At 46.1% G+C, this 22,593-nt stretch overlaps 1 pseudogene; it reads right to left on the bottom strand.

The window, feature by feature from the left end:
- The window catches only part of LOC100982930 (FYVE, RhoGEF and PH domain-containing protein 5-like), a 176,429-nt pseudogene extending 170,022 nt beyond the window's left edge, over positions 1–6,407 (bottom strand).
- Between the last annotated feature and the right edge of the window lie 16,186 nt (positions 6,408–22,593).

Genomic DNA, 22,593 nt, shown 5'->3' with positions numbered 1-22,593 from the left:
GTGCCTACCCTTCTCCTTGGGTTGGTAATGGGCTTGCAGAACTCATGGCTGGCCATACTTAGCTTGTAACTGGAATAAAAGGTGTACGTACATGTGGTCATCCTTACCTCCGGAGATCTAATCTCACCAAATTGGACTCTCTCCCATCTAACTGGGAAATTGTGAAAGCTCACCATAGGCAACAAAATGGTTCTATTCAATGGCTGTATTTTCCCCGCAGGTAGCTACAATCAGTATCGAGTTACAAGTTGAAGCCTTGTTACTGAAGCACATGGCTGCAGTTTTCAATAATACACCCCAGGCCCTTACCCTCCTGAGGAAACTTCTCCGATTAGGCAGGTAGTCTTACAAAACCATATGGCTTTGGACATTTTAACAGCAGCCCAAGGAGGGAACTTGTGCTTTAATCAAAACCGAATGTTGTGTGTATGTTCCAGACTATTCGCATAATATTACCCAGACTATAAAGGCTTTAGACGGCCGGATGCGGTGGCTCACGCCTATAATCCCAGCACTTTGGGAGGCCGAGGCGGGTGGATCACGAGGTCAGGAGATTGAGACCATCCTGGCTAACACGGTGAAACCCCGTCTCTACTAAAAATACAAAAAATTAGCCGGGTATGGTGGCGGGAGCCTGTAGTCCCAGCTACTTGGGAGGCTGAGGCAGGAGAATGGCGTGAACCCGGGAGGCGGAGCTTGTAGTGAGCAGAGACCGTGCCACTGAACTCCAGCCTCGGTGACAGAGGGAGACTCCATCTCAAGAAAAAAAAAAAAAAAGCTTTAGACACTCATATCTCTGCCATGAATGCGCTATCAGTCAACCCTTTATCAGCTTGGTTCCAACAACTGCCCAGTTCTTGGGCCAGGACCCAGGCTGAATAGGGGCGATGATATTCCTGCCCCTGTTTAGTTTACTTGGAATAATTTTACCTATTTTGCTTTGCTGTTGTGGAATATATTGCAGTTGTACTCTTTGTGTAGAAATGCAAGACAAGCTCACTCAATGCTTTCTTAAACACTTATTAATCTTCCAGACATCACCTTTTGTCGGAACTCGGGAGTTACAAACAACATTAACCATACCAACGCTCTTTAACTGAGCTTCTCCCTACCCTGAATGCAAGAGACCCTAATTTAGGCAGGAATATCATCGCCCCTATTCAGCCTGAAAAAGTTACAGAAGACAGATCTTCATCCCTCTGCAACCCCCAGGATTAAGGGTCCTTTTGTAAAGGGAGGGGGGAGATATGTCAGAGGCATTCAAACCAGAGCAACTCCATTTCGAGTGAGGCCTAGGAAAATGAGGCTGAGACTTGCTGGACTGCGTTCCCAAAAGGTTAGACATTCCTAGCCTCCAGATGTTTACAGCTAAGGGAACAAATTAATAACGTTTACTAAACAGACCAGACTTGGGAGAGTCCAGATATTCTGATATCTGGAGAACAAAGGCATTCCTAATTTTGCTTTAAAAATAATATTAATTCTTGCAAAATATACTAGTTAAGAGAATTAATCCTTTATCACAAACCCTTGTAGCAGAGCACATCTCCCGAGAATCTTTTTAATCATATATATAGGATAAAATATTTTTTTATGTATATATATTTTATATGTATATATAAAATATATACAATGCTTGTGTACACACACACACACACACACACACACACACACACACAAGCATTGTACCTACGGTGGACACATTCCTCCGCTTTCAGGAATGCCCTACTCTTTCTATGGAGTAGCTGTGCTTTCACTACTTTAGTTTCTTAATAAAGTTGTTTTTACTTGGCACTGTAGAGACTCACCGTAAATTCTTTCTTGCTTAAGATCCAAGAACCGTCTCTTGGGGTCTGGATTGGGACCCCTTTCCTGTAACAGCACCATTAGCTCTTTTTTTTTTTTTTTTTGAAACTGAGTTTTCCTCTGTCACCCAGGCTGGAGGGCAGTGGCGCAGTCTCGGCTCACTGCAAACTCCACCTCCAGAGTTCAAGCGATTCTCGTGCCTCAGCCTCCTGAGTAGCTGGGATTACAGGTGCCTGCCACCACACCTGGCTAATTTTTACATTTTTAGTAGAGACAGGGTTTCACCATGTTGGCCAGGCTAGTCTCGAACTCCTGAACTCAAGTGATCCACCTGCCTCAGCCTCCCAAAGTGATGGGATTTCAGGTGTGAGCCACACCATTAGCTCCTTAAACAATTCAAATAAAATTTATTTTCTAGTTCCTTATTGAATACAGTGTATATTTACTCAATAAAAAGTATCAATCTCAATTTAGGCTATTTTCCTGATGGTGAAAGATATTTAGTTTGGGGCCAGGCATGGTGGCTTATGCCTGTAATCTCAGCACTTTGGGAGGCCGAGGCAGGTAGATCATGAGGTAAGGAGTTCAAGACCAGCCTGGCCAACGTGGTGAAACCCTGTCTCTACTAAAAAAAAATACAAAAATTAGCCGGGTGCGATGGCAGACACCTGTAATCCCCACTACTTGGGAGGCTGAGGCAGGAGAATCACTTGAACCCGGGTGGCAGAGGTTGCAGGGAGCCAATATCACTCCACTGCACTCCAGCCTGGGCAACAGAGTGAGACTCCATCTCAAAAAAAAAAAAAAAAAGAGATTTAGTTTGGCAAGATTCCAAAACTTTCTCTCTTGGTGACACTCTCAGAGGGGAGTCACAAAGCCATCTACCTAGGAGATACAACTGTCCCCCAAATAATGTAAATAAAAATGCCTGTCTTTAGGAGGCTGAGGTGGGCAGATCACCTGAGGTCAGGAGTTCGAGACCAGCCTGGCCAACATGGTGAAACCCCGTCTCTACTAAAAATATAAAAATTAGCTGGGCATGATGGTGGGTGCCTGTAATCCAAGCTACTCGGGAGGCTGAGGCAGAAGAATTGCTTGAACCCAGGAGACGGAGTTTGCAGTGAGCTGACATGGTGCCGCTGCACTCCAGCCTGGGCGACAGAGTGAGACTCTGTCTCAAAAAAAAAAAAAAATGCTCTTACGTGTACCATATTTTGCATTTTATACACTACTTTCACATAGAATATCTACTCTGATATTCTTAAATATCTGCTGTGAGGTAGCATGAGTCCTATTTCATGGATGAAGTAACTAGGGCTCAGAGATGTAAAGCCACTCACCCCAAGTCAGTGCAGCTAGTGGGAAACAGAGCCTGAGGCTGGAAAGCAAGTCCATCTGTCCCCCACACCCACGCTGCCTTTTGAATAGTTACAGCTACCAAAAAGAAAGGAAATAGAATGTCAGGTACCTTTCTGCGTCCTGGTCTGTGCTCTGCTGATTGTTCTTAAAGGTGTTGAAGCTGCTCATGTCCACATAGCCATCATTTTAGTTTGCTGTGGACAGGGCTCTGCTCTGATCTTCAAACAGCTTCCTGAACACACCAGCCCTGCAGGCCTCCAGGGCAGAATCTGGATATTCTCATAGTCCGAGTTCATGGTTGGAATGTCCTCATAGTCTGAATGGTCAGCGCTGGGGAAGGAGATAGATAGTGGCTTGGCCAGTGGCAAGGGCAGAAAGGGTGGTCAGGGGCGGTCTTTGAAAGACTCCACCCTGGACACCATCCTGCTGAAGGAGACACCTTTCCTCTTGCCATCTCTATAAACGATGTGGGATGAGGGGTATTCAGAAGCCTGGAGCTTCCCAGTTTGAGACTTAAGCTGAGGGGAGTTATTGAGGCTTCTCTGGTTGACTTTCCTGGAAGGCCTGTGGCAGCTGGATTCTGAAGAGGGACCTGGAGGAAGACAGCTTCACATGCAATTTACTCTCCGTCTTCTTTTTTTTTTTTTTTTGAGATGGAGTCTCACTCTTGTTGCCCAGGCTGGAGTGCAATGGCACAATCTCGGCTCACTGCAACCTCTGCCTCCCAGGTTCAAGCAATTCTCCTGTTTCAGCCTCCCAAGTAGCTGGGATTACAGGTGCACACCACCATGCCTGGCTAATTTTTGTATTTTTAGTAGAGACGGGGTTTCACTATGTTGACCAGGCTGCTCTCGAACTCCTGACCTTCGGTGATCTGCTCGCCTCAGCTTCCCAAAGTGCTGGGATGACGGGCATGAGCCACCGCGCCTGGCCTCTCCATCTTGTTAAACGTCAGTGCCAGGAACCGCTTAAAGGATGACTTCTTCTTCTTGTACTTGTCCGGGGAGTCGCTGTGGATCAGGAGTGAGGGAGAGCTCTTTGTGATGGGCTTCTTGGTGATGCAGGCCAGGTCGAAAGGAGGTGGGATGTCGACCATGGAAGAAGGCGTGGAGGTGCCGCTGGATGGAAGGTGGTTTCTCTGGGAGAAACTCCCAGTCACGACAGAGAGATGTTCCTCTTTCCTCTTTATCCTGTGGTCATCTAACCCCGACCCTTCTGGCTCCCAGTACACAGAGATGGAAACAGGAATCTCTTGGCCTTCCACGGAGAACGACCGAGGGTATAAAGTGAAGGCCCTGGGCTTTGCTGGCAAGGCCCTGCTGGCTTCCAGGGGCCTCCCTTCAGTGACAACAGCTCTTTCCTGCCTCCTCTGCGGCACCTCCGATGCCAGGGGCTGAGGAACCTGCCTCAGATCTGGTTTCTTTGGGGGCAGTTTCTGGGACGGTTTCTGGCCACCTTCCCAGAGTGGGGCCAGGCCCTTGTGTCGATGTTCTTCCTGTCCACGGAGACCAGGCTGCCCTCTCCTTCACAGTTCATTTCTTCTTCTGAGCCATAACCACCCAGGGCATCCAATGCAGCCTGCCCTCCTTCTCGAGGGGCTGCCAGACCGGCAGGCCCACTCCCATCACATAGGGGTTGGCCAGTGTGTCATCAACAACCTCCTCCTCCTCTTCCCCCTCCTCCTCACGGGAGGCTCACTCCCATCACATAGAGGCTGGCCAGCATGTCATCCATGGCCTCCTCCTCCTTCTCCTCCTCTCCTCCTCCTCCTGGCAGTCCCACTCCCATCACATAGGGGTTGGCCAGTGTGTCATCCACAGCCTCCTCCTCCTCCCAGCAGGCCCACTCCCATCACATAGAGGCTGGCCAGCGTGTCATCCACGACCTCCTCCTCCTCCTCCCCTCCTCTTCCTGGCAGGCCCACTCCCATCACATAGGGGTTGGCCAGTGTGTCATCCACAATGACCTCCTCCTTCTCCTCCTCCCCCACTTCCTCCTCCTCCGCCTTCGGCAGGACCACCACATCAGGGGCTGTGGGACCCTCCGCCGCTCCATCTTGCAGGGGTCCATGCTGGCCACACAAAGCCCCAACCACGGTGTCCTCCTCCGCACACAGCCCCAACTTTGGTGCCTGCTCTGATTCTAAGCTTTTCACTGACTCAGAAAAAGGAGAACAGCTCTCCCTGCAAAAAGAGGTGCTCTTGGTTGGGAAGAACTCGTAGGGGCTTCCTCTGAGGGAAGTCACAAAGTTGTCCATGCAGTTGTTCTGGAAAAGGACGATCTGGCAGCTCTCCTCAGCAGGCTCATCCTGTGTGCAGTCCTCCAGGGTGGCAGCTGCCACTTTCTGGTTGCTTTTCTCCTCATGGTCAGGTAGTTCACCAAGGTCAACCTGCTCCCCACCTATGACACCTGTGGCCTCTTCACATCCCTCCTCAAGAACCTCAGGGCTGTTCATGGCCATCTCTGCCTCCTGGACCCCAGCCAGCTCCTCCTTCTCAGGGGGCTCCTCGCTGGCTTCCTCAGCATCCTCTCCCATGTCCTCAGTAGGCCTGTCAGGATCCGAGCCCTCATGTGCCCCGCTGGGTCTGTCCTGGCACAGCCTTCCTCATCATCCTCCTCTGCCTCCCCAGGGTTGTCGGGGGGGCTTGTGGTCCTCTCCATGGATGTGAGGCAGGAGGAGGTCGCTCTGGAAGACCACCTCTCCAGCCCAAGGCCTGCCGTTGTCCAGGCTGCAGTCCCTGTGTGGCTGCACCAGCTTCTCTTCCTCCTCACTTCTGGATACCTGCTCTTCTGTCCCTGGCTCATCCGCAGCCCTCTCCTTGGTCCTCAGGAGTGAGGTCTGTGCCTTCTTCACCCTCCCTGCTCAGCAATACTGCAGCTGGGGCAGCAATAGCCGCCGAGTCCTTACCAGCTCCTGTCCTCTCCAGGCCACATGCCTCGCCTCCCTCCTCACGCTCCTCTTCCTCTTCTGCAGAGGCCTCGGGAGACACCAGGGCTGCATTCCCCACACTGCCCCCGTCCTTGGGTTTGTCCTCCCTCAGCGGAGCCCTGAGGACCACGATGTAATCCTCGTCGGTCTCTGACTCAGAGCACTTTGGGACGGACCAGGGCCCCTCATCAAACCCCCTGTCTACACAGAGCAGCCGTCCGTTGCTGCATTTGTTCAAGCTGTCATTCAGGTACACACTGGCTCTCCACTTGTTTGGGGCAGTCAGCCTGGGCTTGGGGGCAATGGGGGGGCTTCAGACCCGTGAACATGGAGTTTGGACTGTGAAGACTCTCGAGCCTGGCTGAGGAAGGGAATTTGGGCGCGGTCACTGGCGTCAGTGGACTGGTAGTCTTTGGCTTGGGAGCGACAGGTGGTTTTGGCAAATCTAGAGGACAAAAATAAAGAAAAGGAGAAAAAGTACGATTAACTTTATTTCCATTCGGAGTCTCCTACACACCACTTGCAGGGGACGCTGCAGATGGTTCCGTCCGTCCATGTGAAGCCCACCTCCCGTGCTTTGTCTTAGGCTTATGCCCTCCACCAGAATCTTTAAAACCCCTTGATTTTCCACTAATGATTCATTCTGTAAACAAAGTGAACAGACCTTTCTTCTACACGCAGCCCAACTAACGAAAATCAACCAAATGAAATCCTGTGCTCCTCAAATGAAGTGTCCAGGTCAGTGCATTCATTCATCCAGCAGCTACTGATAAACACTTTCTATGACCCAGCAACCATGGGAAAAGGCTGAACTTGCTGTCACCCTCCCTGCTGCCCTCATGGAGCTTACATCCCCCCTTCTACAGCTACTCCATTGGGTACTCACTAGCTACACGCCTAGCACTGCAGACGGCAGGGTCTCCTAGGGTCAAGAGAAGACAGCCTCTGCTGAGAACTCACCGTTGAGTTAGAATAACTGGAGGGTAGAGCCAGGGACCCTTGGAGTACTATGACTGAATAGCTGCCATCTCATCCCTTCACGAATGACACACCAAAGGTTTGAAACAGTGATGTGTGCTTCTGCTGGGGGTCATGTCTGGAATCTGCATGCTTCAGGATTGTGTCCAGCCAAGCCTCAGCCAGGTGGGGCCCCTGAGAAGGGAGCGAGGCCTGTCTGTGACGTCTGGGAGTGGAGGGCAAGGGTTTGGGGACCCGACCAAGTCGCTTTTGCGAAAGGGACGTCTTTCTCCGTTGTGGAAGGGACCCTCACTCTGGGGACCGCCGTGAGAGTGGGATACGGGCTCACACGGCCAGGGCGCGGCCTCGCCAAGGCGGAGGCGGGTCCCTGAGGCGGGGCGATTTGGACGGTGGGGGGGACCCCGATTCTCGGCGAGGGGACCCCGGAGCCGGGCATGCTTCGGCCAAGGCCGAGCAGCACGGGAAGGTCGGGGAATCCTGGGAAGCTCGTCCCGGGCGCCCCGGGAGCTCCAACTTACGGCGCGCGTGCCTCGGCGCCGCCGGAAGTCGCGTGGGCGGCGCCCGGGGCAGCGCGCGGCTTCGCTTCCGCTCCGGACTCAGGGCTCCGCGCCGGAATCCTGCGTTCTGGCCGCCGCGCCTTCGCCTGCGCCTCTGCCTGCGCCGCAGCCGCACCTCCGTTCTCTCCTAGACATTTCCTCCGCTCCACAAGAGGAAAGATTTTGTTTTTGTTTTTGTTTTCCTGCTGGGTCAGGGATCCAGGAAGCCGAGGGTCGGGGCGTCCCTGCGCACATTTAAAGGGGCCGTGGCCATGGGCACGGAAGGAGGCTCGTGAGGTTTGAGGGACCAGAACTCAAGTGAGTTGGGCTTCTGGGATGTTCCTGGCTCCTTCACCCAGCGGACCATCTATCCCTTTATTTTTAACTCTGGACATTCGTTCAGTGCCAAGCCAGCCTCTGCGCTGAGCACAGAACAAGACAGCCCCAAATTCTTGCCCTCATGGAGCTTAGACGGGAGGAAGTCGCTGGAGACACCATTTCAAAGCGAGGGAGGGAAACCAGGGCAATGGAGCTGAGCGGTGGCTCTCAGAGGGCGCCACGCATTCTTGGGGCCCTCCCTAGCCTCCCTGAATCAGAAACCCCGTGTTTTATCAAACCCTCCAGGTTTGAGAACCACTGGAATAGAGAATGGGTGGTCAAGGAAGGCCTCCCTGAGGAGGTGACATTGGTAAGGGAGACCCAGTTAATGAGGAGCCTTTCCTGATCCACTCAGTACACACCGTGTAGCCCCTCACAGGTATCTGCCTGGTGCTCGGCGACATAGATGACTCAGACCAAGCCTCCACCTCCCAGGAGTTCCCAGTCTGCTTGTCCACACAGACACAGGCAGATAGTTCTGCTACCCTGAGGCTTGTCCTGGGATGGGAACACACAGGCGCCTGTGGGAGCTCAGAGGACCACCCCAGTGCGGAGGGTTCAACCAGAGGAGAGGCCTTCCCAGTAGGAGGAATTGCTGGGGCAAAGACTTCACCGAGGTGGGAGAAGGCCTGGCCTGCTGGAGGAGTGTCCAGGGCTTTGGCTTGGCAGAGGTGGTGCTGGAGGCAGATCTGATTTCTCCAGCTGTAAAATTAGGAACTGAATTTGATCCTTTCAAAGACCTTTCCATTTCTAAGCCACCACAGATCCCTTAATCCTCCAGTCTTTTGTGGAGAAATACTTGTGACTCGAATAGAAAATCTGTGGCTGAATTTGGTGTTACTTAGACAGGCTCTTGATATATTTTATGGGTCCATGCATGGAGGTGTGGCAGGGATGGAGATGGAGGTGATGGTGGAGGTGGTAGAGGTGGCGAAGGTGGCAGTAGCAGAAACAGGTGGTGGAGGTGGTGTTGGAGGTGAAGGAGGCAGAGGTGGTAGTAGAAACTAGTGGTGGTGGAGAGGTCGAGGTGGTGGTGGTGGAGGTCAAAAGGGTAATTGACGTAGTTGTGGAAGTTGTGGTGCAGCTGGAGGACATAATATATTCGGTGGAAGAACTGGAAGTGGTAGAATTGATAGATGATGTAGACATGGTGGAACTGGAAGAGGCGAAGGAGATGGTGGACATGGAACAGGTGATGGAGTGGATTGAGTTGATGGAGGTGGTATAGATGACAGAGCCAAGGGAGGTGATGGAGGTGGTAGAGATGGTGGAGTTGAGGGAGGTGGTGGAGTTGAGGGAGGTGGTGGAGGTGATAGAGGCAGTCGAGTGATGGAGGTGGGACAAGCGATGGAGTGGATTAAGTTGATGGAGGTAGTATAGGTGATGGAGTCAAGGGAGGTGGTGGAAAGGATTGAGTTGATGGAGGTAGTGTAGGTAATGGAGTCAAGGGAGGTGACGGAGGTCATGGAGCAGGTATATCTGTGTTTAAATGTGGGTACAAATGAGTGAGTAGATAAATTGCTTCAATGTTTGATGGAAAAAGAAAGCATGTTTTTAAAACTTGAGCTTGTTTCTGAGATTAGCAATAAAAGCAAAATATCCTAGAGCCCCCAGGGTGGGAGCAGGTGAGGGAGACTCAGATAATTCAATTCACCACCAGTGTTACTCTTCGCTGTCGGCCCTTGCAAAGGAGAAGGGAGGACAACAGGGACAAGGCTTGCTAAGTCCTTTCCACTACTGTTGAATTTGGGCTTTGATGCTAAGCAAAGTCTACTTAAAAAGATCATAGCACCAAGGCCAGCTGGGAAAATGACAGGTCTGAGCTTGTGTAGCTGAAGCCATACAATAGTGTGGAGTGATGGGCTGTGAAGTTGAAATGCTTATTCCTTTGTTTGCTGTGCCTAATAAGAGAAAATGGATGGGAGAGACTGTTGGCTTTACAAACACCCACTGCCAATACTGATGGTTGTATTTATGGGACTGAGCCACAGCCACTGACTGAATTCAGGGGGAGTAACTGTAAATACCCACAAAAGACATGATGTGTGGGGGTGATGACCATCATCGCTACTTTCTTGAGCCTTTAACATATATATTCATCCCAAGAATTGTATAAAGGAGTTATTATATACCCATTTCACAGATGGAAAAACCCGAGGCCTAGAGAGGGGAAGTGACTTGCCCTTATAGCCCAGCCAGGACTCACATCCCATTCACCCATTTACTACTCTGTGAATGCTTGCAGTCCATGGCTTTGCCTTTTGGGGGCAAGAGCCTCTCTGCACTTTTCTGGAGGAGCCTGGAAGGTGGAGGACAGGAACTTCTAAGGCAGATGCCAGCAGTGTTAACATCTGAGCAGGCTTTCCCTCTCTCCCCCTTTCTTTTTGCTCTTTCCATCCTGCCCTCTATCTACTTTGGATGATCAGAAGGCCAGCAGCTGCCAGCAACCTTGTGGTGAAAACCCAGCAGGAGTGTTGGAATTGGGGGTCAAGGGGACCATCACCATCCAAGGACCAGCCAGGTGTCCACCACAGAGCCTGCTGGGTATGTGACAGAGCTGTGCCCATGCCCAGCTTTGATCCCAGAAGTTGGGATCAAAGGAACCTGGACATCCAGTGCATCAGCCAGGTGAGGAGGCAGGTAGTGGCACTAATAACAGGCAGTCATAGCAATGACAGTAATAAATGCTGACAGTGGATGCCTGGGGAGCACCTGTTCTGTGCTCCACCCTTTCCATACATCTCATGACATATGGAGGCTGGGCAGGGTCAGCTCAGAGTTTTTATCACTGGGTGGGATTTTTATCACTGGGTGGGATTCAAGGTCTGTGGAGGAAGTGGCCACCTTCTTCTTCCAGGCAGCCATTTTTTTTCCTTGCCCTGGCTTGTTTGGCTTTTTCCCAAGGGTGCATTTCAAAACAGCCCCTCCTGGCTGGTGGGGTGTGGGCACAGCTCTGTCACACACCCAGCAGCAGGGGCAGCTGGCCCTAGGCTTCCTGCCCCTCTCTGGGCACGTGGATTGGAGGAAAACCCCTCAAGCCTTCTTCAAAATAGGGAACTGCTCTCCCTGCTTCCTGAAGGACAAGAACTATCCCCATGGCAACCAAGGGATGAAGAGGCCACATTAACCCTTCTGAGGGCAGGCCTGGTTGAGAGCCTCTTCACCAACCCCTCCTGGGTGTGGCACTATACAGGCAACAAGGGGAGTCACATCTCCCAAAGGACATCCCCCAGTCTCACCACCATTCCAAGAGAAAGGCAAGGCTGAGATGTTATACACATTGGATGAAGGGCAACGTTGAGGTGAACTCAGAGGGACGGACAGTACAAGGACTTTGGATTTTATTCTCCTAACAATGCAGAGCCGTAGAGCAGGTAAAGCAGGTGAGGGACAGATTCTTTTTTAAAAAAATTAATTTATTTTTAAATTACACTTTTAAGTTCTGTGGTACATGTGCAGAATGTGCAGGTTTGTTACATAGGTACACACGTGCCATGGTGGTTTGCTGCACCCATGAACCTGTCACCTACATTAGGTATTTCTCCTACTGCTCTCCCTCCCCTAACCCCCCACCCCACGACAGGCCCTGGTGTATGATGTTCCTCTTCCTGTGTACATGTGTTCTCATTGTTTAACTCCCACTTATGAGCGAGAACCTGCAGTGTTTGGTTTTCTGCTCTTGTGTTAGTTTGCTGAGAATGATGGTTTCCAGTTTTATCCATGTCCCTGCAAAGGACATGAACTCATCCTTTTTTATGGCTGCATAGTATTCCATATGTGCCACATTTTCTTTATCCATTCTATCATTGATGAGCATCTGGGTTGGTTCCAAGTCTTTGCTATTGTGAATAGTGCCAAAATAAACATATGTGTGCGTTGTCTTTATAGTAGAATGATTTATAATCCTTTGGGTATATACCCAGTAATGGGATTGCTGGGTCAAATGGTGTTTCTGGTTCTAGATCCTCGAGGAATTGCCACACTGTCTTCCACAATGGTTGAACTAATTTACACTCCCACCAATAGTGTAAGAGCGTGCCTATTTCTCCACATCCTCTCCAGCATCTGTTGTTTTCTGACTTTTTAATGATATTCTAACTCATATTTTGAAAGTTTTCCTTCTGGCCGTGGGCGCTGGTGGGATTTAGTGCAGAGTGACAGGGTCTTGGGACTCTGAAAGGTGTTTTTTTCTGGGGGACTTTGCCCTGTGAACCCTGGAGAGATCTGAGTCATGGGGAGAGGTAGTCATTTGTTGTTGTGGAGGGCGGAGGAGGATGGAGACTCTGTGAAGCATTGGTGTTAATTCTTCATTAAATATTTGACACAGTTTATCAGTGATGAATCCTTCTGGTTTGGGGTTTTCTTTGTGGGAAGTTTTTTGATTACCAAACGCATCTCTTTATTTGTTGTATTTCTATTCAGACTTTCTATTTTATTAACAGCTTTGTTGGTTTATAAGTGACAAAATTAAAGTATACATACTAAAAGCACACACATTGATAAATATCAGCATGTGGACCACATGTGAGGCAGAAACCACAGCCACCCCAAAGCCTCCCTGTGCCTTTTTATTATCCCAGCTCCCTGCATCTTCATGGCTCCAAGGTCCATCTTCAGACACTCACTCATCTCTGTTTTGTCATTTGGAGTTTGAAACTCAAAGCTCCAGTTTTATGTATATGGTTTGAATTAGATCCTTGTGTTATCTCAGTAGTTATAGGGTTAAATTGTCTATTGTATACTTCTTAGTAACATGTTTCAAAGTAAATAGGCTTAACAGAAAAAGCATAACCCCATATGATTAAATGAACCTAGAAAGCATATCCCCTATGATGGGATTAATCATTTTAAAAAGGATATGCTCATCTTAAGAGACATTATGCATTACTGAATAATTAGGGATTTATTGTCCTTCTCCCACATGGATGTTCAGACTTTGATCATTCATTTTTCAGTACTGACTAGCACTGAAGGACTGATGGTGGCATAGCCATTGTCCACCAGCATCTGGACTTGATGACGGACTGGATCACTGTTCCACACCAGTCCTGAGCAGGAGGCGACAACACAGTCCAAAACATACACAATCACAAAGCAACTCACGAGCAGAAGAATGGTCTGCGTGGCCATTTTTTCTGGGGGTGCTTTTGGAGAAAGGTTGGTGCTGTGAAAATGGTGGGACTGCCTGTTATGCCTGGACAAGAGAATCACCATGTATCCACTGGAGGGGGGCCGTGAGCCCTGCAAGGGAGACATCCTGAAATGTCATCAGTGTGAAAATTGTCTGCTCAAGGAAGCAACTCAGGATCCCAGCAGAGCAGGATTGAGTGACAAATGTAAGGCTATTTGAGGCCAGATTTTTGATGGGAAGAGTGGAGACTAAGAAGCTGTCACTAATGGATATGTGGAAGACCCATAGGAAGAGAAAGCAACGTGGCTGGTGATGTGAGAATCTTTGAACACTGCCAAACAGGAGCTTCTGGGGCTGCAGGTGATGGCCGGGAGGATACTTAGCAGGCAGGTGGTGGAAATGGAGAGGCCTCTCATCAACCTGTACCTGTAGATAACTGACTTATGTTTGATGTCATCCCCTGAATCCTGAGACCCAAAAATATCTGTAGCTATGAACTCTGTGGGTAGCAGCAATATGATATGGATTAGAGCCACATGACCAACGATCAGGTCAGCGGGCTTGGTCCTGTGCTTGAGAAGGCACGTGAGGATGTGGAAGAGAAGGAGCATGGCATTGGCAGAGATCCCAATGCCGACTTCAGAGAAAGCAGCATTTCTTATGGCTATGAAACTGGAAAGTTTGTTGTTTTTATTCATCTTATGGGGAAAATAAGCACATAGTGAATGTCTAAGAAGAAAAGAAAAATTCTTTATTACAAATATTACCACTTCTTTCAATCTCAACCAACATTATTGCCATCATCAAAATACATGAATTAATCCTGATCCAACTTTTCCCCCTTCAGTACTGGACCCCCTCTTCACACCCTCCTGGAAGCCATCCCCACCCTGTCTCTTCTCCCATGACTATGCCATCATGGCTGGACTATGATTCCCATTGCTGGGCTTCCACATTACTTCCATAGTATAACTCCCTATTATTGGGAAGCCATTTTCTTATTTTTACCATAGTTCTACTTCTTCATAGGCAGGAGCAATGAGTTGTTTCCATTTGTATTTGCAGAAACCTGGTAAAGTTCCAGGTACAGTACACAGTAAGAGCTCTACTATTTTTGCTGAATTCAATTCAGGAGAATTTCACAGACATGGAAATGAGACCCCCTCATACAATGAGTATCAATGGTATAGCCATGTATACAGTTATATTATCTCAGTGCTATCTTTATTTTGGTTTCTTTATTGCCAGGCAAATACTTTTTTTTTTTTTGAGACAGGGTCTCACTAACTCTGTTGCCCAGGCTAGAGTGCAGTGTTGTATGTGATCAAGTCTCATCGCAACCTGCAACCTTCTCCTTCTGGGCTCAGGTAATCATTCCACATCAGCCTCCTGAGTATCTGAGTATGATTAAATACTCTTAATCATAAGAGATTAGATGTTGGTAAGTGTGGACTCTGAAGTCAAATGCCTTGAACTAAAACCCCAAACTGACATTTACTAAATGTGTGATCTACAATTGTCACCTATACATCTAAACCCTGATTATCTCACCTATAAATACAAAGGACCATGTTACTTACTTCTAGAGATGTTATGTATTGGTCTGTTCTCATACTGCTATAAAGAACTGCCTGAGACTGGGTAATTTATAAAAGAAAGAGGTTTAATTGACTCACAGTTCTGCAGGGCTAGGGATGCCTCAGAAAACTTACAGTCATGTCAGAAAGAGAAGCAAACACTTCCTTTTTCACACAGCGGCATCAAGGAGAAGTGCTGAGCAAAAGGGTGAAAAGCCCCTTATAAAACCATCAGATCTCATAAGAATTCACTCACTATCTCAAGAACAGCGTGTGGGTAACTGCCCCCATGATTAAATTACCTCCAACTGGGTCCCTCCCATGACACATGGGGATTATGGGAACTACAATTCAAGGTGAGATTTGGGTGGGGACACAGAGCCAACTCATACCATTCTGCCCCTGGCCCCTCCAAAATCTCATGTCCTCACATTTCAAAACACAATCATGCCCTTCCAACAGTCCCAGCAAGCCTTAACTCATTCTAGCATTAACCCAAAAGTCCAAGTCCAAAGTCTCATCTGAGATGAGGCAAGTCCCTTCCACCTATGAGCCTTTAAAATCAAAAGCAAGTTAGTTACTTTCTAGATACAATGCAGGTACAGGAATTGGGTAAATACACCCATTCCAAATGGGAGAAATTGGCCAAAACCAAAGGGCCAAGGCCCCAAGTAAGTCTGAAATCCAGCAGGGCAGCCAAATCTTAAAGCTCTGAAATGATCTCCTTTGACTCCATGTCTCATATCCAGGGCATGCTGATGTAAGAGATAGGCTCCCATGGCCTTGGGCAGCTCAACTCCTGTAGCTTTGCAGGGTAAAGCTCCCCTCCCACCTGCTTTCACGGGCTGGTGTTGAGTGTCTGCAGCTTTTCCAGGTGCATAGCACAAGCTGTTAGTGGATCTACCATTCTGGGGTCTGGAGGATGGTGGCCCTCTTCTCACAGCTCCATGAGGCAGTGCCCCAGTGGGGACTCTGTCTGGGGGCTCCAACCCCACATTTTCCTTTCCCATTGCCCTAGCAGAGGTTCTCCATGTGGGCTCCACCCCTGCAGCAAACTTCTGACTTGACATCCAGGCATTTCCGTACATCCCCTGAAATATACATGGAGGTTCTGAAACCTCAATTCTAGACTTATGTGCATGTGCAGTCCCAACACCATGTGTAAGCCACCAAAGCTTGGGGCTTGCACCCTCTGAAGCAATGGCCTGAGCTGTGTGTTGGCCCCTTTTAGCCATGGCTGGGATGCCGGGCACCAACTCCTGAGACTGCACAAAGCAGCAAGCCCTGGGCCAGGCCCATGAAGCCATTATTTCCGGCTAGGCTTCTGGGTCTGTGATGGGAGGGGCTGCTGTGAAGACCTCTGACATGCACTGGAGGCATTTTCCCCATTGTCTTGGCAATTAACATTTCACTCCGCATTACTTACGAGAATTTTTGCAGCTGGCTTGAATTTCTCCTCAGAAAATGGGTTTTTCTTTTATATTGTATCATCTGGCTACAAATTTTCCAAACTTTTATGCTCTGCTTCCCTTTTAAATATAAGTTCCAATTCCAAACCATATCTTTGTGAATACATAAAAGTGAATGCTTTTAACAGCACCAAGTCACCTCTCAAACACTTTGCTGCTTTGAAAATTCTTCCACCAGATGTCCTAAATCATCTCTTTCACATTCAAACTTCCACAGATCTCTAGAACAGGGGCAAAATGCTGCCAGTCTCTTTGCTAAAATGTAGCAAGAGTCACCTTTACTCCAGTTCCCAACGAGTTTCTCATCTCCATCTGAGACCACTTCAGCCTGGACTTCATTGTCTATGTCACTATCAACATTTTGGTCAAAGCCATTCAGTAAGTCTCTAGGAAGTTCCAAACTTTCCCACATCTTCCTGTCTTCTTCTGAGCCCTCCAAACTGTTCCAGCCTCTGCCTGTTATCCATTTCCAAAGTTGCTTCTACATTTTTGGGTATCTTTACAGCAGCACTCCACTACCTGGTACAGATTTACTGTGTTAGTCCATTCTCACACTGCTATAAAGAACTGCCCAAGACTGGGTAATTTATAAAGGAAAGAGGTTTAATTGACTCACAGTTCCACAGGGCTGGGGAGACCTCAGGAAACTTAACAATAATGGCAGAAGAGGAAGTAAACACGTCCTTCTTCACATGGTGGCAGCAAAGAGAAGTGCTGAGCAAAAGGGCTAAAAGCCCCTTATAAAACCATCAAATCTCATGATGACTCACTCACTATCTTGAGAACAGCATTAGGTAACTGCCCCCATGATTAAATTACCTCCCACCAGGTCACTCCCATGACACGTGGGGATTATGGCAACTACAATTCAAGCTGAGATTTGGGTAGGGACACAGAGCCAAACCATATCATGGTATGCGTGCAAAAAAATTAGGTAAACGTATCAAATATAGATAGTTCCTGACAAATAATAATCTCCACTGAAATTGCAACCATTATTTTTATTATTATATAATTCCTCATACATGTGATTGAGAGAATGCCGTTATTTTAATAAATTTTCAGATTTGTTCATGCCTAAAAGACCAATGAGAAATGAATGCCAAAATAGTAGACTTTCAACAATCTCTGTTCTTAGGACATTGATGGAATTTAAAACTTTTTCTCTGAATCCCTGAAGATATTTATATAGTTGGAACTCATGCCAGAAAAACCTAGTCTAAGTGAGTAGAGTCATCAATTATTAGCAGGACCACATTCCAAAATTTCTTCTCTCTTCATTCTTAGGCACATGAAAATAGTGGTAAATATATTCATAATTTAAATAGATTAGAATAATTTTTCTTCAGATATAATTAGAAGACGTCGCTCCACTTCTACCATAAAAGGTGGTTCTCCATAGGAGTTCAACCTTTCATGTCTTCTTTAAGTCAGCAAGGATATTTTCCCAGTTATGGGGTCCAAGTGTTAAAATTCTACTAAGAAATTTGTTAAGAGCTAGTTGTGGAATATTTCACATGATTAATACAGCTATCTACTTATTTATAAATGTGAGGTACATAACATTGCATAATTGGTTCAGTCACATATTTTCACAGATTTGTCATCAGAAAATCAATAGTGTCAGTCTAAATTAGGGCATGTTGTTCTTTCTTTCTTTCTTTTTTTTTTTTTTTTCCTGAGACAGAGTCTTGCTCTGTCACCCAGGCTGGAGTGCAGTGGTGCGATCTCTGCTCACTGCAACCTCTGCCTCCCAGGTTCAGGCAATTCCCCTGCCTCGGCCTCCCAAGTAGGTGGGATTACAAGGGGGTGCCACCATGCCCAGCTAATTTTTGTATTTTTAGTAGAGACAGGGTTTCACCATGTTGGCCAGGCTGGTCTTGAACTCCTGACCTCAAATGATCCACCCGCTTCAGCCTACCAAAGTGCTGGGATTAGAGGCGTTAGCCACCATGCCCGGGTATATCTTTTTATAGTTGAGTTTAAGAGGTTCTTTTTACAATGTAGATACAAGTCTAAAGCAGGTGAATCCTTTCTGAATATTTTCTCTCAGCATATGCCTCTTATTAATACTTTTAATTGTGACTTTTGATGATTAAATGTGGTTTTTATAAAACCTAATTTCTCTTTTTTTTTTTTTTTTTCTGTTATGGCTATTGCTTTTGTGTCTTAAGACAGGGGTTCCCAACCCCTGGGCCATGGTTTGTGGCCTGTTAGGAACCAGGCCACACAGCCAGAGGTGAGTGGCAGGTAAGCCAGCAAAGCTGAGCTCTGCCTTCTGTCAGATCAGCGGTGGCATTAGATTCTCAGAGGAACGCGAACCCTATTGTGAACTACACAGGAAAGGAATGTAGGCTATGTGCTCCTTATGAGAATCTAATGCCTGATAATCTGTCATTGTCTCCCATCACCCCTAGATGGGACCATTGCAGGAAAACAAGCTCAGGGTTCCCAATGATTCTACATTATGGTGAATATGTGTATTAGTCAGAGTTCTCTAAAAGGACAGAACTAATAGGATAGGTGAATATATGAAGGGGAGTTTATTAGAATGACTGACATGATCACAAGATGAAGTCCCACAATAGGCTATGTGCAAGCTGAGGAGCCAGGAAGTTAGTCCAAGTCCCAAAACCTCAAAAGTAGGGAAGCCGATAATGCAGCCTTCAGTCTGTGGCTGAAGGCCCGAGAGCCTGTGGCAAACCACTGGTATAAGTCCAAGAGTCCAAAAGCTGAAGAATTTGGAGTCTGATGTTTGAGGGCAGAAAGATCCAGCACAGGAGAAAGATGAAGGCCAGAAGACTTAACCAGTTTAGTCCCTCCATGTTCCTCTGCCTGCTTTTATCCTAGCCGCACTGGCAGCTGATTAATGGTGCTCACCCAGATTGAGGGTGGGTCTGCCTCTCCCAGTCCGCTGACTTAAATGTTAATCTCTTTTGGCAACACCCTCACAGACATACCCAGGAACAACAGTTTGCATCCTTCAATCCAATCAAGTTGACACTCAATATTAGTCATCATAGTAAGTAATAGTAATTGAAATAAAGTGCACAATAAATGTAATGCGCTTGAATCATCCCCAAACCATCCCTGCATCCCCCATACCACTGTTCTTGGAAAAACTCTTCCACGCATCTGGTCCCTGGTGCCAAAAATGTTGGTACCACTGTCTTAAGAAATCTCTGCCTATGCAAATTGTAAAGATATCCTCCTATATTTTCTGCTAAAATCTTTATATTCTTGGCTTCTGCCACTAAATTTATTAATTGTCTTGAGTTAAACTTTGTGTATACTGTGAGGTGCTAGTCAAGGTTCATTTTTCTCATATCAATCCTGTTATTTCAACATCATTTGTTGAAAAACTTTCCTTTTCATGGGATTCGTTAGTACCTTTGTCAGAAGTCAATTGACTGTACACACAGGGGTATATTTCTTTGGTATCTATTTGATTCCATTAATATATGTGTCTGTCCTGACAATACCACACTGTTGCAATTAGAGCCACTGTGTAACAAGACTGGAAGTAAGGTGGTTTAAGTCCTCCAGATTGATTCTTCTTCAAGATTGTTTGTATAATGAAATCATTTGCATTTCCAATACATTTTATATTAAGGTTATCAAATTCTATAGAAAATTCTGCTGAGATTATGATTGGGTTTGCAATGAATGTTTAAACTGATATGGGAGAAATGCAATTCCAGAAATATGACACCTTTCTATATATGAACATGGGATACTTCACTATTTATTTAGGTCTTTAAAAAGATCTCTCAGAAGAACTGGAACCAATTTTACTAAAACTATTCCAAAAAATCACAGAGAAGGGACCTCTTAACTCATTCTACAAAGCCAGCATCATCCTGACACCAAAATCTAGCAGAGACAGAAAGAAAAAAGAAAACTTCAGGCCAATATCCCTGATGAACATAGATGCAAAAATCTTCAACAAAATATTAGCAAACTGAATCCAAGACCACATCACAAAGTTGATTCACTATGATGAAGTAGGCTTTATTCGTGGGATGCAAGGTTGGTTCAACATATGCAAATCAATAAATGTGATTTACCACATATACAAAATTATAAACAAAAATCATATGATCATCTCAATAGACACAGGAAAAGCTTTTGGTAAAATCAAACATCCCTTCATGATAAAAACCATCAACAAACTAAGCATCAATGGAAAAATACCTCAAAATAATAAGAGCCATCTATGACAAACCCACAGCCAATATACAGAATGGGCAGAAGCTGGAACTTTTTTCCTTGAGACCTGCAATAAGACAAGGATACCCATTATCACCACTTCTATTTAACCATAGGTCTGGAAGTACTATGTCAGAGCAATCAGGCAAGAGAAATAAATAAAAGGCATCCAAGCAGGAACAGCATCAAACTATCTCTCTTTGCTGATGATGTGATTCCATACCCAGAAAACCCCAAAGACTCCACCAAAAGGCCCCCTAGAACCAATAAACTACTTCAGTAAAGTTTTGGGATACAAAATCAATCTACAAAAATCAGTAGCATTTCCATATACCAGTAACATTCTAGCTGTGAGCCAAATCAAGAACACAATCCTATTTTCAATAGCCACAAAAAAATACCTAGGAGCACAGCTAACCAAGGAGGTGAAAGGTCTCTACAAGGAGAACTACAAAACACTGCTGAAAGAAATCAGAGATGACATAAATAGATGGAAAAATATTCTATGCTCATGGATTGGAAGAATCCACATTGTTAAAATGGCCATACTGCCCAAAGCAATCTATAGACAACAGTATTTCTATCAAACTACCAATGTTATTCTTGACAGAACTAGAAAAAAACTATTTTAAAATTCATATGGAACCAAAATATAGCCTGAATAGCCAAAGAAATCTTAAGCAAAAAGAGCAAAGTTGGAGGCCTCACATTACCCGACTTCAAACTATACTGTAAGGCTACAGTAACCAAAAGAGCATCGTACTAGTATGAAAACAGATACATAGACTAATGGAACAGAATAAAGAACCCAGAAATAAAGCTGCACACCTACAACCATCTGATCCTTGACAAACTCAACAAAAATAAGCAATGGTGAAAGGACTCCTTATTCAATAAATGGTGCTAGGATAACTGGCTATTCATATGTAGAAGAATGAAACTGGACCCCTACCTATTACATAGAAAAATCAACTCAAGATGGATTAAAGACTTAAATTTATGACCTCGAACTATAAAAATCCTAGAAGAAAACCTAGGAAGTACCCTAAATATCCTTGTTGATATCAGCTTTAGCAAAGGATGTACAGCTAAATCCCCAAAAGCAATTGCAACAAAAACAAATTGACAAATGGAACCTAATTAAAATAAAGAGCTTCTGCAGAAAAATAAAAGATCCATCAACAGAGTAAACAGACAACATACCAAATGGGAGAAAATATTCATAAAATGTGCATCTGACAAAAGCCTAATATCCAGAATCTATAAGGAACTTTATTTTATTTATTTTATTTTATTTTTTTATTATTATACTTTAAGTTTTAGGGTACATGTGCACAATGTGCAGGTTAGTTACATATGTATACATGTCCCATGCTGGTGTGCTGCACCCATTAACTTGTCATTTAGCATTAGGTATATCTCCTAATGCTATCCCTCCCCACTCCCCCCACCCCACAACAGTCCCCAGAGTGTGATGTTTCCCTTCCTGTGTCCATGTGTTCTCATTGTTCAATTCCTACCAATGAGTGAGAACATGCAGTGTTTGGTTTTTTGTCCTTGCGATAGTTTGCTGAGAATGATGGTTTCCAGTTTCATCCATGTCCCTGCAAAGGACATGAACTCATCATTTCTTATGGCTGCATAGTATTCCATGGTGTATATGTGCCACATTTTCTTAATCCAGTCTATCATTGTTGGACATTTGGGTTGGTTCCAAGTCTTTGCTATTGTGAATAGTGCTGCAATAAACATACGTGTGCATGTGTCTTTATAGCAGCATGATTTATAGTCCTTTGGGTATATACCCAGTAATGGGATGGCTGGGTCAAATGGTATTTCTAGTTCTAGATCCCTGAGGAATCACCACACTGACTTCCACAATGGTTGAACCAGTTTACAGTCCCACCAACAGTGTGAAAGTGTTCCTATTTCTCCACATCCTCTCCAGCACCTGTTGTTTCCTGACTTTTTAATGATTGCCATTCTAACTGTTGTGATATGGTATCTCATTGTGGTTTTGATTTGCATTTCTCTGATGGCCAGTGATGGTGAGCATTTTTTCATGTGTTTTTTGGCTGCATAAATGTCGTCTTTTGAGAAGTGCCTGTTCATGTCCTTCGCCCACTTTTTGATGGGGTTGTTTGTTTTTTTCTTGTAAATTTGTTTGAGTTCATTGTAGATTCTGGATATTAGCCCTTTGTCAGATGAGTAGGAACTTTAA

Source organism: Pan paniscus, chromosome 2 (genome assembly GCF_029289425.2).
Source record: "Pan paniscus chromosome 2, NHGRI_mPanPan1-v2.0_pri, whole genome shotgun sequence".
NCBI lineage: Eukaryota > Metazoa > Chordata > Mammalia > Primates > Hominidae > Pan > Pan paniscus.
This window is presented reverse-complemented; position numbering and strand designations above follow the sequence as displayed.